The sequence below is a fragment of the Numenius arquata genome, chromosome 2 (genome assembly GCF_964106895.1).
Source record: "Numenius arquata chromosome 2, bNumArq3.hap1.1, whole genome shotgun sequence".
Classification (NCBI taxonomy): Eukaryota; Metazoa; Chordata; class Aves; order Charadriiformes; family Scolopacidae; genus Numenius; species Numenius arquata.
In genome coordinates, this window is record NC_133577.1 from 107091233 (window position 1) to 107108238 (window position 17006).

Below are 17006 nucleotides of genomic sequence, written 5' to 3' on the forward strand. Positions count from 1 at the left end.
AAAGGACCTAATTGTAAGGTGAGTCCCACCTCCTAATAGAGACACGAATAGCCCTGGAACTGGTGGTAGGATTGAAATAATCAGGCTGGGGAACAAGCGCACTGAGAAGTGGTGTTTCCCCCTCAACATCTGCCCAGCAGCACCCAGAGTTCAGAGCGGAACTGGGGTATAGTTTAAGCTACAGGTAGAGAGATTGAAATTGTGCTGCAAAAAATAAGTACCCTGGACATACAGAGCAGCAATCTCAGCTATTCTTCCACCCCTTTACGCTTCAGCTGAGGCTGCAGCATGACGTACCGGTGCCCAATGAGTTACAACTCCTCGTCTCTCATATAACTCCATCCACCATACCTTGCAGGGTAGGTGGCCACCATGATCAAGTCCTTCTCAGCGAGTACCTGTGGAATAAATGGCTACAACAAACAAGATTTCCCGATTTGTAGGGAAATGCCTTGATAAGTCAGCTCTGTCATCAGAGATGCTATGTTTCAAATAGCCTTGTTTGACAAGGAGCTGAAAGGATGAACTATAAATACCATTTTTATGCTTAGTATTCATTTGAAAATGTTAATCTTTAGAATAATCTCTTTCACACCATTAAATATAAGGCCTTTATTTTTCTCTTCTGTGACATATTAAAGGGACATCAAAGTCAATTTATTTGCTTAGTGGGTGGGGTAGTGGGGCATCCAATTACCTCAAGGTTGAAATAACCACTAATAGTTATGCTTCTGTTGCTATGCTGAGCCAAAGAGAATGCTTTGAAGAAGCAGATATGTGTAATATTAAGTTGACTGCAGTCCAGGGATCTTTCAGATTACTTTTTTAGAGTAAAGCAATTTTTTAGAGGTGCAGCAAGCTATTTGGCATAGAGTCAAAGTGCAAAACAAGCCTCTGTAGGCTCACATGAAAAATACAGTCTTACCTTTTTGTTTGCCTGGTAGCCCTGCATCTGGCTTGTTTTACCTTGCTGCTATGACTATCTGTACCTTCTCTATTCCACACCAGCCTTGCTTTCAGATGACCTTAGAAGTTTCTTTTTCATCTTAGAAGCAACTTTTGGAAATCTGAGAGATGATTGTTGCAGATTCAGGCTGAATCTTCAAAATACCCATGTTATTACCCTAATGTTTTTGTCAATTCTAACAGCAAAAGACCTACTGAGTACAACATGGGTAGAGCATGCCTCTTCTCCAGGGCAGTGATTTTCTCTGATGAATTTAAGGCAGCTGTGTTGTGGTAAGTACTTAGTGTGCACTAGCACTTAGCTCTTCATGGAGCTTGCCTTTACTGAGCCAAACTCCATCTTTCAAACTCCACTCCCATTTTTACCTGCGTAGATCTTCAAAACACCACAATAGTCAGCCTATAATGCAGGCACAGCTGTGTATTGGTGCTGGTACATATCCTGCTGTATTTAGTGGTGCCTTCACACTACCCACTGAATGGAAAAGCCCTGGCTAGACAGTAAAAAGACGCTATGCATTTTAACCTTGCTCGCCTGTTGTTTAGTGGTACTAAAAGTAGCGTTACGTGTGTCGATCTAGGCCAGTACCTAGAGCCAGGTGTCCTAGAAAACTACTCAAGTCATTAACTTGAAGGGCAAGATGGGCCCGTAGGGTCACAACAGGGGCTCCTGCAGCACCAGTTTCTGTCGCGATGGACTTCTCCCATCTCTAGGTTCTCCCATTCATCTGGCTGCTTGGCTGGCTCCTCGGCAGCTGTGGGCAGCCCTTCCTGCAATCCCTCAAGCACGCTCAACAGCCTTGGCAAGGTACACCCTGTTAAGTAGCCCTGAACTGAAGATAAAATGTATGTTTAAATGAAATCTGAAGTGAGGTCTTTGTGAAAGACAGCACATCCTCAGCATCTCCTTGACTTCCTCTAGAATTGAACTGCTCTAATGAGGAGCAGAATTCCATCCCTTTCAGCTGAATCTCAGATAATAAAGGGTCTTTTCTCAACTTTCGACATACTTTTTTCCCACTGCTTGCTTGCATGAAATAAAGGGAGGGATCATTTCTGCACGCTCCCGCTTAACAGTGAGATGAGCTGCAGTTGCACAGTCACTGCGGTAGGCATTTCCCTTTGTATACCTCATCACGGGAACAAATTTCCCACAACAGACAGTGTTCCCAATACTGTGATTTTATTTTTTTCTGTCCTGAGCATCACCAGCCCTGGTGCTCCTCTCAGGATGCCAGGCAGATCCTGGGTGAAGACAACAACTGCAGAACTAAAATCCTTGAGAAAGGAATCAACACGCCTCAGACACCTTTTGGCGAAGTCAGGGCAGTTTCAAAGAGCTCACTACAGATAAATAGGGCGAAATGAAAGTTGTCAGGAGCCCTTTAAAGTCAGTCAATTCTGTGGGATATTGCCAGGGTTTGAAGACCAGATCTGTATTTGGCAGAGTTTCTCATTTGCTATGTTCTGAAAACCTCTTTTATCTTTTCTTTTGTACTTGTCATTATCCACTTCCATATTTCCGCTATGATTCTCTAGGATTAAGGAGCTTAAAGTAGTATTTTTGCTCTGCCTGATAATGACCATGCAGCCTCCCCACGTGGTAGTCAAGTTGTCTTATAAATCAGAGAAGTTTTATTATTTCTGCAGGGCTTTTTTTTTCCCTTTGCTTCCACATACCAGCTCTAAAAATTGTGTGTATTTACAGTTAATCATCTACGGTTTTAGTTATAATAGCTTCAATTCCTCCAACATATTCAAAGAAACCTGCTGATCCCTTTTTATCCTAATAGGACAGAAAACCATGAAAACCTGACCTTGCAAGTCATTAGACAATGCAGAACCCAGCATGATCTAGCCCACAACTGGCTTCCTTTACAATAAAGAATCAGAATCACATCTTCATATATAATAATGTGATGTTGTCTCTTACTAAAGTTCTTTCCAGAGTGATTACAGTTTGAACGTGAGTTGTGTGGTCTCATACGGTTTTTTTCATCTCAGGGCCTTTGTTAAGCTCTCTTTACAGTAAATGGCATCTATTAGCTACTGTAAAATCCTGTTTCAACATGCTTTGTGCGCTGTGTCCTGCCCAGTTATTCTCAGATACATGCATACATACAAGGGGATTTACTGCTGATGGCAAAAGGTTAAATCATAACAGGTCTTACTGCTCCACCCATCACTGATCCCTAAATTCCACATTGCGTCATTTCCGAGCAGTAACAAGGAGTGAGAGTCTAGTAACGCCATGACACTGGCTGTCTGTGTTGCTCCTCAGTCTCTAGAAGAGTTCAGCGCTGAAGCCCTGACGGAGCTATCAAAATAGCACACCTTCAGCTATGGCATGCGTACAACGGAGCCTGCAGACATACTCAAAACATGCCTGTTGGGCCATGCTCAGCCTGGAAGTCAAGGATGATGACTTGTAGAGACTATCTATTTTCAGGCACCAGAACCTGGGTTCCTCCTTAACTCTAGATATATAACTGAGGCATTTTAATTATGACTGTGGTCACACTAGGCTTCTTCATACTCATCACAGAAAGACAAAGGTCTGAATTATTCTCTAGAGGTGTCTGTTACTTCTACAGTATGGGGGGCCTCACAGGGAACCTAAAGTAGGTCTCAGAATGGTCTGATAGGTGCCTAAAGTTTTGAGTGATGAATGTCAGCTCAACAGAGGAGTGGCTGTGCAGGTAGAAGATGTTTTTGCAACCCCACTCTGCTCATTTAGACCAGGAACTTGATCACAAGCCCACTATCACCACCAGGACATGTTCCCCAACATGTCCTAGGGTGGTACATTCTCAGCATCTGCTCCTGGAGCTGCTTGATTGTTTAACAATGTGCTGGATCAGAGGGAAGCCAGGCCTGCAGGTAAACTGGTGAGCAGAATATTTAATGGTAGTATGGGATGTGCAGGTTTGAGACCCTTTGTTTGGAAAAATGAAGAACAAATCTCTGTCTACTGCCTTATAAGAAGGCTGGGTGGATGTCTCTCTTTCCGTGAGAAAAGCCAAGCTGACAGGTACTTAACTGCAGAAAATATTAGAGATTATTTCTCAAGTTTAGAAACCAGACCAGAGATAGATACCTGTTTGGTATCTGAGCACTCCAACTTCTGGCTCTTATGCCTGTACTAGAAGTGCATGCTGAGGCTAAGTAATTTAGGGGCTGCTGACTTCACTGTGCAGTAAAAGCATCAAACAGGTGTTAAGAACCTGAGCCAAATACCTTGGTCACATAGACCATTTTGACTCTATGAAGAATTTATTGCCCTGAGCATCTCTCCACGCCTCACGCACACAAGCACGCCCCAAACATCACTGCCATGGTTTATAGCTGTTCATGTAATTGCTCTCTAACACACTTCACTCAAAACAGTACAGGCTAGAAGAGACCTTTGTGAATTAGTGTGTAAACTAATCTGGGCAATCTCAGATGATGTGGGCTGGGCAGCTGTTAGACAGCAGCTATGCCAGTAGGTGAATGGTAGCATCCCTGAAGACATAGAGGGGAAAGGCAAATGGTGAGCTGACAATCTCTCCACAAGTGAGCTGCAGACAGAAACAGCATCTTTCCCTGCTGAAGTCCTGTTGATGGACTTGTCCTGCAGCTCCTGGGGTTTGAATGTCTGCCATCAAAGCAATATTATTAAATTAATATGAATAAATAACTGCTACAAATGCAAGTGTGTAAATGAGACAAAAAGGGTCAAAATCAGGAACTTCTAAATGTCCAGTAACTATGGGCGGAGAATGACTAGAGAACAGCCCTGAGGAGAAGGACTTGGGGGTGTTGGTGGATGAGAAGCTCAACATGAGCTGACAGTGCGCACTGGCAGCCCAGAAAGCCAACCGCATCCTGGGCTGCATCAAGAGACATGTGGCCAGCAGGTCGCGGGAGGTGATTCTACCCCTCTACTCTGCGCTCGTGAGACCCCACCTGGAATGCTGTGTCCATCTTTGGAGTCCTCAACACAGGAAGGACATGGACCTGCTGGAACGGGTCCAGCAGAGGGCCACGAAAATGATCAGAGGGATGGAGCACCTCTCCTATGAAGACAGGCTGAGAGAGCTGGGGTTGTTCAGCCTGGAGAAGAGAAGGCTCTGGGGAGACCTCATAGCAGCCTTCCAATATCTGAAGGGAGCCTCCAGGAGAGCTGTCGAGGGACCCTTTGTCAGGAAATGTAGTGACAGGACAAGGGGTAATGGTTTTAAATTGGAAGAGGGGAGATTTAGACTAGATATTAGGAGGAAATTCTTTACTGTGAGGGTGGTGAAGCACTGGAACAGGTTGCCCAGGGAAGTTGTGGATGCCCCATCCCTGGAAGTGTTTAAGGCCAGGCTGGATGGGGCTTTGAGCAACCTGGTCTAGTGGGAGGTGTCCCTGCCCATGGCAGGGGGGTTGGAACTCGATGATCTTTAAGGTCCCTTCCAACTCTAACCATTCTATGATTCTATGATTCTATATCTAACTGTGCCTAGGGCGTCCCGAGAGACTATAATGAGTCTATAAATCAAGTTAACACCTGCTCCTCACACTTTTCTTAATTAAAATTCAGTAGAGATGCAAGTCATTTTAATGAGTGATCTGTGGCTCCACAGGAGCCAGTTTGGAGTGGAGGCTGCCTCGACAACGACGCAGTTGCCACAAAGCAATTACCCCACTTTGTATTTGGCACATCACCTTCAGTGCTGCTCCAGCCTGGGCAATTGGGTTTTTTCCTAGGATTTTTTCCTAGGGCTTTCTGAGGGACAGAGCATCAACCGTTTCATCATTACTTGTCCCCAGAAGTTCCCGGTTGTTTCTAGTTTGGACAGATAAACTCCAGAAAAAGCTGTGTTTTGACTGCAGAAGGTCAATTCAGGTGAGCTGATCTGCCTGCAAGGTCTCAGTGCTCAAACAACAGAACCACCATCGCAACTGCAGAGTATGGTCCTGCAGCTACTGGGAGAGAGTCAGTGCAGTGGCACACCACAGTCTTCCACAGGCAAAGTGACTGAGGACCTTACACCAGCCAAAGGCAGCACTTTCACATCTGGCAAGACTTTCCTTGTCCTGAAGAGGTGCTCCCTGCTGTGGCCTTCCTTCCATTTCTTCCATTTGGGAAAGTCAGACCTAGCCTTGCTCTCTCCACCACAACCAGGGCTCTGCCTCCTTCTGGGGCTTGGGAAGCTGGGATGATCCTGCCGTTTTCCTCCACCCCAGCCACACATTTTCTGTGATGTTTATAGGTGAAAACACCGCACTGGGGGTTCATTTCCTGGTTCAAGGTTTTTGCTGTCCCTGCTGGGTAAAGGCTTTCTACAGAGTGTAGATTTGGGTAAGGAAAACTGATGGGGAGAAAAATCCATTGGCACATTTAAGGTTTTGACAGTAATTTAGCCACAGACAAGTTGCTGAAGTGAAAAGTATGGCTAATGTCCAAGTGGCAGCTCACTTCAATATAAAATGAAAGAAAAATCAAGGCTTGATTTACAAGGGCTCTGGTAAAAATGCTATAACACAACACTGGTAGATTTTCCCTTATTTGTGTTTTAAAATCTTTCACCAAGTAATATTGAGGGACCTAGCCTTATTTTTTTAGTTTCTGATAGAATATTTGCAGATATTTTCTCACCACATAACAATATTAATGGCAGTGCAAGCTATGCTCAATAGAGAGAAACCTAAGGTCCAATCCTGACTTGTTCATGCATGATAGCTTATTACTTTTGAAGGAAAAGAAGATATCCAGCAGAAGTGCTCAATATCTTTCCAGGTTATTATCAACAGATTAAGAGACAACTACTACGAAAGTGTCTAAGCAAATGTCCTGTCACGGCCACATATTCAGCTGCTGTTAATGGACCAGCTTCCTGGATCCATAAAGGTTTTATAGCCATCTAGTCAAGAATGTAGATAATGCTGTTTGGTATTAATATCTTGTACATAGTTCCGACATGTCAACACGCTACCTGGGTCCTTTTCCTCATGTCTAGCCTCCTTCCTCCAACTGCTCACATTTTTTATTTGAAAAGATCCCCAAAAAGAGCTTCCAGAAGGCTAGAAAACAACAAATCTCTGAAGCCCAAAGTTCTTCAGATTTGCTTATGCTTTACTTGGATGCATACACTGCTCTGTATGAACACAACTGCATGCAAGCAATTTATGGGATCTCCTGGCTCATCTCGGTAAGTCCTACAAATAGATAACTCCCATTCTATTACAAAGGACTTACCAGCCTTTTCCTTTTTCCTGCCTTTCATTGAATATTCCTTTTTAAAACTTTTCAGGCTTTCTTTTCCACTTCCATCACTTTGCTTTACTTCTTGTTGAGTCCCACGCTTTCCATCTCCCCCTCCCCTTGTCTGGGGAGAGTTGATCAAGCTCATTTTCCTGGTCTCCACACACCACCTTAGCCTGTTGACTACCGTTCAGTCTTCAGCTGGTGAAGCTGTGGTCTCCATCAGTATTATTTTGCTGGACAAGTGGTGAAGGCTTTGTGGTCAGAGAGAGATCTACAGATGACTTGCAATGACCTCCATATCTCAGCAAGCCTCTGGACTCAGCATGCCTCTCTTGAGCTAAGACTCCTGTTTACAACCAGGGCTGACTGCATGAATAAAATCTGTTAGAAGTAAAAGTTGTGAGAAGATGAAAACTTAAGTAAGGTGGGAATGCATTTCACTTTTCCACATTCTCTTACAAGAGCTATCTCTTCGTCTCCTTTGTTTTTTTTGCCAGCACGTGAATTTCATAAAATGTCTATTCTCTTAGAAATGTGTCTTACCTACCCTTTTATCTTCCATCCCCTGTGCCCATATAGGTGAAATTGCATGGTGTATTTACACAGCCATGTCCTCCTTTTCACCTGGTCCTAATGCAGTGACAGTGTACTAAAGGAAGGAAAGTTTTGTGGTGGTGGAGACCCCTGACTTAAATAGGTGGAGCTGTATTCCTGTAACATAGCAGATTTGGGATTTTGGTGAGTAAATTGCACCAACTCTCACACTCACACGTGTGTAAGTGGTCTCAGGAGTCTCACTGTAAAGCAGTCTACCTTGTAACACATCACCTCGGCATACAGCTTTAAGTGTCTTAAAGCCTAGTTCTATAAAAAAGTCGTTTCCATAGCTCCTGGCCACTTTCTGAAACTTGCAGATTCTGCAGCTAGGGAGTAGTTTTACATCTGATTATTTTTTTTAAAACTAGTTTGGTTATTTTTATAAGGCAGGTAAATTTAAAGTTAATATACAGCCCCTCTATAGCCACAAATAATACAATGAAACTTTGTCCTCCAATATTGCTGCAGGGATCTGATCCAGTAGACACTTACTGTTAAGTTTATATGACACAAATATAGTCTGATATAGTTTGATTCAGCGGACATTTATTTTTCTGCTTTATTTATACTGTATAGATAGCACCTTTTATTCCTTGAAAGTAGTCACGGATATAAAATGGAGACCATATGGAATATTTGCAAGCTCTGGGTTTTTTTTTTATAACCAGATCTGAGAATATGTTCCTCTCCGTTTTGAATACATATGATTCACTTAACATTTTGTACTTAGGCTTCCCTTCTAACGATGCTGCATTAGTTTTTACCATTGCCAGTTTCTATAACAATACGAGTCATCTTTATTGGTAAAGACAAGTGAAAATTATTTGCTCTCTGTCCTTCAAATTCAGTTTATATTTTTGTTTTGACTTTGTCAGTATATTTTTACCACTCAATTTCTACATTTACCAGAAGGAGAACTTAAATGGAGCCATTTTTGTTGGCATTGCTAATGACAGCATTTTCAATCTCAAATGTAAAAATAAAGATAATATATCAGTGCTTCAAAAGTATGATAATGACATAAAATTTGTGACAGCTACAATAAAACAAAATATATTGAGTTCTCTCTCATATATTTTTGCACCTGAATCACACACTCAAGCTTCCTCTGCAATTGTGAAACCTTTTAAATCACACGTGTCCATTAAGCTGTACTTCAAAACACAGGCCAACTATCACTAAGTCAGTCTGCAAATCTTTCCTGTTGAATCACCCAGATTACTGGCCAGCACACTATGGTAGCCTGAGGGTTAGGTAGACAAGAATTGCACAGTGATACTGGATTTGCAGGATAACCAAGTCAGCTCCCTGATAATAAAAATAGAAAGCCTTATCGCTTTCCTCCCCTTTGCTCCAACAGATATTAAAAAAGTGCGACAAGCCTTGGAAAACACAAGATGAGGTGAAGAAAGTGACAGTCATTTCCAGAAAACAGGCTTGTTTTCCCTTCTTTTTTTGGCATTGGAGCCGGCCTGTTGTATATCATCGTGGTGTTTGTCCACGAATGAGTGGATTCTCTTGGGACCCTTGTGGATAACACCCACCAGGGTGCGCCTGAAGAGGGTGTATGTTCCATTAAAACACAGATAATGAGATGTCTGACACTGGAAAGCAATTCTGAGTAACCATATATAGCTTAGGCTCAAATTTCATAATCCAGATGTATTTCCTAATCACTTCTGTAGAAATAGCCATAGATATAATTTAAAAAAAAAAAAATCAGCAACAGTAATGAAGCACCTGTTAGGCTCTCACACACAAAAGTACCAAATGCAGCCGGAGCAGAGTGATGATATGGAGCAAATTTTACTGCAACTTTTAAGGATACTTAGGAAATAAAATAAATTCATATTTACACAAATGAGAAATTAAAAGACTTGATGGTCCTGCCGGTTGTCCTTCACTAGCTAAAGGGCAGGAAAATTCTGAATCTTGAGATAATTAAATTTTCTGAGCAATCATAAGGGTTGAAAGCATTTGCTATGAGCATATTGAAACTATAAAAATATGTCTAATTTCTAGACAGAAGAAGTCATTAACTTGGTGTTGAGGTTGTAAATAAATTGTTCATTCAAGAGGGAAACTTAATACTGCGTGCACTATTAAAAACAGATATTTATGGCACCTCAGCACTTAATTTTACAGCTGTGTTTGTGAGCTCCTTTAAGCTTCATCTGGGGAATCTTTCTCAGGAACTGCAACTGGCAAGAGTTCCCAGCTCTCCGGGCAGCAGCCCTGCCTCTGTAGGATGGGTGAGGAAAGGCAGCGAAGTTGCCCAGCTCCACTCTCGGGGTCAGGATTAGCCACCACACTTTGAAGGAGCTGAGACTCTTCCTTCAGAGCTGCTGGTGTTTATGGAGTCCTGGCATCATCTGCACCCTCCGGGGCAGCGTTGGACTACATACCTCCCGCTTGCCTCTTCTAGCAAAGACTAACTGGCTGTACTAGCTCCTGAATGGGGTTGGGGTGGAGGGCGCCTTGCCCTGCTTTCCAGGATAAATCCCAACACATCTTTACTACCACCCATGCCACGCTAAGGGATACTTCCCTCTGCTTCCATGAGTAGGGGAAATTGTAGATGCCCCATTTTCACTGGTGGCCACTGGAGATTTTTTGCAGCTGTTGAATCTCTCAAACATCTCAAAAGACAAGAGTCAAAGTAAGTTTTCAAATCATTAGCACAAGAAGAAACTACCTGTAGGAAGGGCATAAAACCATGAAAAACAACCCCAAACAACCTAAACTGTTCCCTTTTATCCCCATTGGTCTTAAATTTCGCATGATTTAGGTCTATGCTGTTACAAGGTTGCTGAGATGTCAAGCCCCAGCCACTTTGATAACTCGACAGTTTAGCAGAGTTCAATTAGTTGGGGACAGCCTAAACCCTGTAGACTTTGGCATCTTGCCTGCGGCTACACACATTTTAAACCACAACCACCCGGCCTTATGCAACAGTGGATAAATATCACAGCTGCAGGGACATAACAAGGGTGAGATTTCCAAAGCTGAAAGACTCTCTGTGACAATTGTGCTAAAAGGTTTAAGTGGGTTCAAATACTCCAGAACCAGGCCCAGCCAAAAAAAGCATGTTAGAGAGAGAGAAGGCGGGGATCACTAAGGCGAGGAAATAAGAAAGTGGCTCAGGAAACAGGTAATATGTAACACTGATTTAGTAAGACTCAGTAAGATTCGAGGAAGGATTTGATGTTTATCAGCTAACCCAATCAGAAATTCTGGAAGTGTTATAAAACCTCCTGCTTCAAGGAAACCTGTGACCTTTTGACATTAAAATGAACTGTTATAAAGTAACAGATTACCTTCTCATGAGGGAGTTTCTTGCACCTTCATTTTTAACATCTGTTGAGCTCATTATCAGTGAAGGGAGACGATTTCATGTGGGCTTTGTGTTACAAAGAATCACAGAATGAATGGGGTTGGAAGGGACCTCTGGAGATCATCTAGTCCAACCCCCTTGCCAAACCAGGTCCTCCTAGAGCAGGTTACACAGGAATGAGTGCAGGTGGTTTTGAATGTCTCCAGAGAAGGAGACTCCACCACCTCTCTGGGCAGCCTGTTCCAGTGCTCTGTCACCCTCAAAGTAAAGAAGTTCCTCCTCATGTTTAGATGGAACTTCTTATGTTCAAGTTCGTGCCCATTACCTCTTGTCCTGTCACTGGGCACCACTGAGAAAAGGCTGGCCCCATCCTCTTGACACCCACCCTTTAAGAACATAACTGCATGAATTTTATTTTCACCAATCAGAAAGTGCTAAGTGGGAAGAAGGCAAGATGTGAAGCAAGGATCATTGAGGGTCTAAAGGAAAAATACCAAGGTAGAAAAGATGAAATTAATGCACTGAAACAGGCAAGATCATTGAATCTGGGAGAAAAGATAGGAAAACGATGATTTGAAGCCCATGCTTGCGATTCTTTTAAGGTTATCAGATAACTTGAAAGGCTTAAATGAATTAGGCCATTCATTCTTTCCTGTCACCACCACATTGCAGGTAGCAGGTGACTACTGTGGTTGTCAACACACCACCATTCCCTTCCATTTCTTCCTAAGCTTCCTCCTTTCAAAACTGGCCTTGCAGGTAAATTGCACACGTATGGTGCAAGTACTCTGATGACTGGACCAAATTCTTCATGGGTTAGACACGCACTGGTACCTCAATGAATGAGAATATAATAAATTGAGTGACGACTTTGTGTTATGACTGTTACAGAGTAGATTCTTCTGTTTCTATTGTTATCCTCACTCAAAGGATAAGTAACTCATTAGAGAATTAGCAGTCAAAAAATGAGGTCCTCATTGTGGATTTGATGATGATGATGTGCACCTGACTCCAGCAAATTAAATATCTTTCTGAATCTCAGTTCTCTCATCACAGGATGGCAGTAGTTGTGTACGTGTGAATCATGTCACTATTTTATGAGATATAACAAAATTATTGCTCCAAAAGAGTTGTGTAGAAAGTGTCAATGCAGGTCAGCAGCTGGGGTAGGAACAGGAGCTGAGTTGCACTGCTTTTAGGGGTGCAACTTCCCCCCCTTCATCTACCTGTTGTATACCTGAAATACAGCCACCTGCCTGGGAGCATGCTGCTTCTCTGCACAAGATAAATGTGCACACACATGTGCACACACACATACACAGAGTACCTTATCCTGCCTGTCTCAGGAGGTTATCTATAAAGGTTCCACATACAGCGACAAAGCAATGGTCTTACACTCAGGGGAGTCTGATTTAAAAACTAAATAAGGAAGACTTCCAGACTTCCCCTCTCCACTAAAGTCACTTGGGTTCTTCTACACACTTGAGCTACTGGTTTTCACCAAACTCCTTAATTACCTCCTAGAAGTTCTGCGACACCAGCCAGTAGCACCAATCCTCTTCTAATACCCTTTATGTACAAAACAAAAAAATAAAAAGTTTAAATAATGCTGCTTTAAGTATGATGAAAAACATTAAGCAAATTTCATGCCAGTGAAAGATTTCATTTTTCATAATCTTATGTCTCCTAGAGCGTTTCCTGTCCTCCTCAAAACAACTGGGGAAAGTCACTGATGGCATAAATATGCCCTGTTATCAAATACAATTTTACTACTAATTTTCATTTTTAGTCGTAAGTAGGTTGTGGGTGAAATCAGAATTAAAAAGGGGATTTTTTTTCCACATCTTTCACACCCCTCTTAGTTATGCTTTGAAGCCTTATCTGCATTCCCTTGACACATTTTGCTTAATATTGGTATGCCAAAAACATCTCTCTGGAGTAACTCTAGAAAAAAAACTACATTCAGACTGTCTGTGTCAGAGAACAGAATTTGCTAGCAGCGCTTCAGAAGAAACCCGTATCTACTTCCAGGATCCTCCAAAATATAAGCAGATCTCAATCACTCCTGTAAATATTGGTAAGTCCAGGGCACTGTCTCCAGATTTGCGACCACAGGGAAGAGACTCCAAAGTCAATCTGAGTCTTCTCTTCCCCAGCCCTGGCTTTCTGGCGGCGCATCACCAGTAGCCATAGATGGCCAGGAGAGCTGCTCAGCAATTGCTTCAGCAACTGTCACTGGAGTTATGGGCTCCAGAAAACTTGCTTGGATGCTACACTTTCTTCTGGATTTTTGGTAAGGAACGGAAGGGATTCTCTGTTTTTTACATATCCATGCACATAGATAATGCCATTCTGTATACTGTGTTGTGCAACTATTATAAAGATAATATTAAGGGATAGCTTTGGAATCATTACACGTTTGTGAGGACTGTTTGTGAGGTCTCCATCTGCTACCGTGTTGTTACTGGATGCACTTTAATTGCTGTCCTGGTCATTTGCGAACTCAGCATCCCAGGTCTAAGTTAGCAACGGACGCATGTGCTTTCAGGCTATACATACTAAGATGAAAAATAACACTGAAAACAGCAATAATGTTAAACTTCTGGACAAGAGGCAGGTGGGATATTGGGGGACCATGTATGGGAGAAGGGGCATCTCTCTTTTCCTGACTTCCCTTCCACTGCCAGCCTGAGCTTGTCAAAAGCCTAAGACTCATCTGCTGAGGTGTCACCTCACAGAGAGATGCTGCACAGTGCGGGGGCACCGCACCAAGGGTATAAGGACCCCAGCCCTGAGGCCCAGTGTCTCACTGCGCATCCACCCTCACAACCTTTCTCACTGACACTGAGTACAGTACTCTCACAGCCCCCACGCTGCAACCGCTCTGCTTGGGCGCCTCCGCTTTGCTGGGGAGTGGGACAAGACCATAGCTTGGTCCAGCCCTTCCCCGCTGCCAGAGCAAGGTGTCTCACACACGCAGTGCTGCCTGGGGGCTGAGGAGGAAGGGAACGGGGCAGAGAAAAGAGGCAGGGGATGTCTGGGCTGGGTCTGGCCTCCCAAGGCACGTTTGCAGGTGCTGCAATATGATGCTATCAGTTCCCGGTAACCCTGGCGGGGTGCAGAGCTGTGTGTGGAGAACTGTCATACAGCTGTGCTATCGGGGCATTGCCCCGAACTACGTGACTGATAAGTGAGATCATAGCAATTCACAGCCACTGGCGGAGTGGCAGCGACCTTTACACCGACTTCAAGGCTCTGCTGGCACGTGATACCAGCCTGGGTGTTTTCCTCAGAAGAGTTTGTCACAGCCAACACATACAAGCCCTAATGACAACACCTAACGTTGACATGGTTCCAGTTTCTTCAACTCAAAGACTCAGCACGTCCCCGGTTCCCAGGGCTGACGGGCGTCATCGTGCAGCCAAGCACCGAGGTGGGTTGAAAGCACATATGTTGCATTAGAATTTGTGGTTGGTCACCAAACATGATAAACGTCATAGCTGAAGGGATAACCTGCTTTAGAGAATATGGAAGGTTTTTCTATTTGGATGGCAGGTTTATCTCCACTCAGTTTTTTAAGACAAGAGGATGATGCCTCCGTTGGTCAGTAGGACCCATATGTGTTGGTGGGATAACGCAGTCTGCTGTGTCATATTCATGTCTCTGCTGGGCATCAGAGGTTCCAGGAGAAGGAAAAGAAATTGAACAAAGCTTTCAAAAATGGTGACTTGTTTAGAAGTTAATTTTGTATGTACTTGCATGTAGTAAATAAGACGGCAGACCTTGATGATAGAGAGAGCACTAGCCACTAACTTTTTTAAGAGATATTTGGTCTCTCTCTGAAGCATATTATCTGCCAAGTGATCTGCTTGTTCACACAGATTCTGCACAACAGACTATTTTTTCCTTATCTAACAGTGAATCAAAAGTGTATATATCTGCATTTGGCTCTGTCAGGTTCACATTAATCATCATTAAACAGTAAATTAGTAAATGTCCAGTCAGGAAATACCACTCAGCTTAGATACATTTCCTTCTTTTTTTTTCTTTTAACAACAGTTTATTGTCTTCTTTTTAAAATAGAAAAATGTGGGCATTTTAGTATGAATAGCCACAGATAGCCCCACCTCAGTCAGAGAAAGTAAGATAAGCCGTAAGTCAAATTTATCTTCCCTGATTTATAGTAAATGTTGATCTCTGAGGCTTGGCACTTGACCTTGGCTTGGATTCTGGTTCATTGTCTCTGCATCACACTCACATTGCTGTCTGTCATGGAGTGAATGGCCTTCCAGCACAGAGGGCTCTGAAGCACCAGTGAATTCGAATTACAGGCTTCAGAAACATTCGGCAAATTTCAATCAATTTTGGTAGATCGGCAAAGTATTTCCAAATCGTGTCCCTCTGAAGGTTTGCAAAGCACATAACTTCCAAAGTAATTTGTTTGCCCTTCCCTTCCAAGTAGCCAACCGAGCCGAATGCAGACACGTAGGTCTAGACCGATAGAAATACTCCTGTATGTGCTGCTCTAGCCCAGCAAGGAGCGTGTTGCTGGAGGGAATGAAGAAGAGAGATGGTGTAGATGGCAGGCAGGAAGCTGAGAGGCAGGAGAAGGGCAGAGGGTGGGGGACTTGGTGGGGAACCAGACTGCAAGAGTCAGGGAGGAGGTGCAGGGGCGGTGGGCAATGGGGGGGTGGTGGTAAGGGAAACAGATGGGAAGAGAGGCAGATGGGGGATTAGGACACAAACACATAGTAAACCAAACTTCTTTAAATCAGATGGTCATGGAAAAACATGGTTTGCTTCCAGTCACTGCTAGAGATTAAACTGGATGATCTCAAGAAGTCCTTTACAATTTATATTAATTTTTTTTAAGCACCAGCCTTCCAAATAGCAACTGTTTCATTTTACACCAGTGTGTATGACCAAAGGGTTTTCCTAACTACTTAATCATTATTGTAGCAAAAAGACATAGACAAAATCAGATCCCAGCATATGGGAACCCAACAGAGAGGTAATTTATTTATTGTACTATATATAAAATATGATACAAATAGGATCAGAATTTTTGAAATCCATATTTTTCTAATTTAAATCTTACATTTTTATTAGCATATGAGATTCTGCAGTTTCTAAAGAAAAATTCACATATAAGAATTTAGGACCAAAAGCTCCATACTAATTTCAAAAACAAACAAACAAACAAAGCCCAAAACCAAACAAACCACAGAGATGAACCCTGTTAAAAAAACTGGCAGGAAAAAATAATTTCAGAGTGGATAATAAATGCATATAGCAGATCAAGAAGCACATAAGACATACACGGCTGCTAGACTAGGGCTTTGATTTAACTTTAGTAGGTGGAGTCAGGAAGCAGCAATGAGGATAAAACAAACCATGTGTCCTGGAATAATTAGATAATTCTCTGACACAGCCCACACAGTTTTGGCTGGTTCAGGCCTGTTTCATGGCCGATTCCCTGTGTTCCGATGTCGTATTCCATCCATTTCCCTCACTCCGGACTGAGTTCCTCTGCAACCACAAGCAGATGTTCTCCAGACTAAAATTCAGAACAAGAAAAAAAGCTATATCAGAAGGTTTAAATAGCTCATGGGGTCATATGGCATCTGCCGAGAAATGGCAATGCTTTGGAGACTCTTTAAGAGCAGGCAAATGAGCACAAAGTAGGAAGGAGATGTTATTTTATAGATCTAAATGTACCACAGCCTATGCTCTTAAAATATCTCAGCACATCCATGGGGGAAGAGACAGGGGGAACACCACAATTATGTGATTATTTCTCAACATGTTGTACTCTTAAAAAAGCACATCTGTCATTTGGGATGATTTATTGTGCTCTTCACTTGGAGCTGTTGT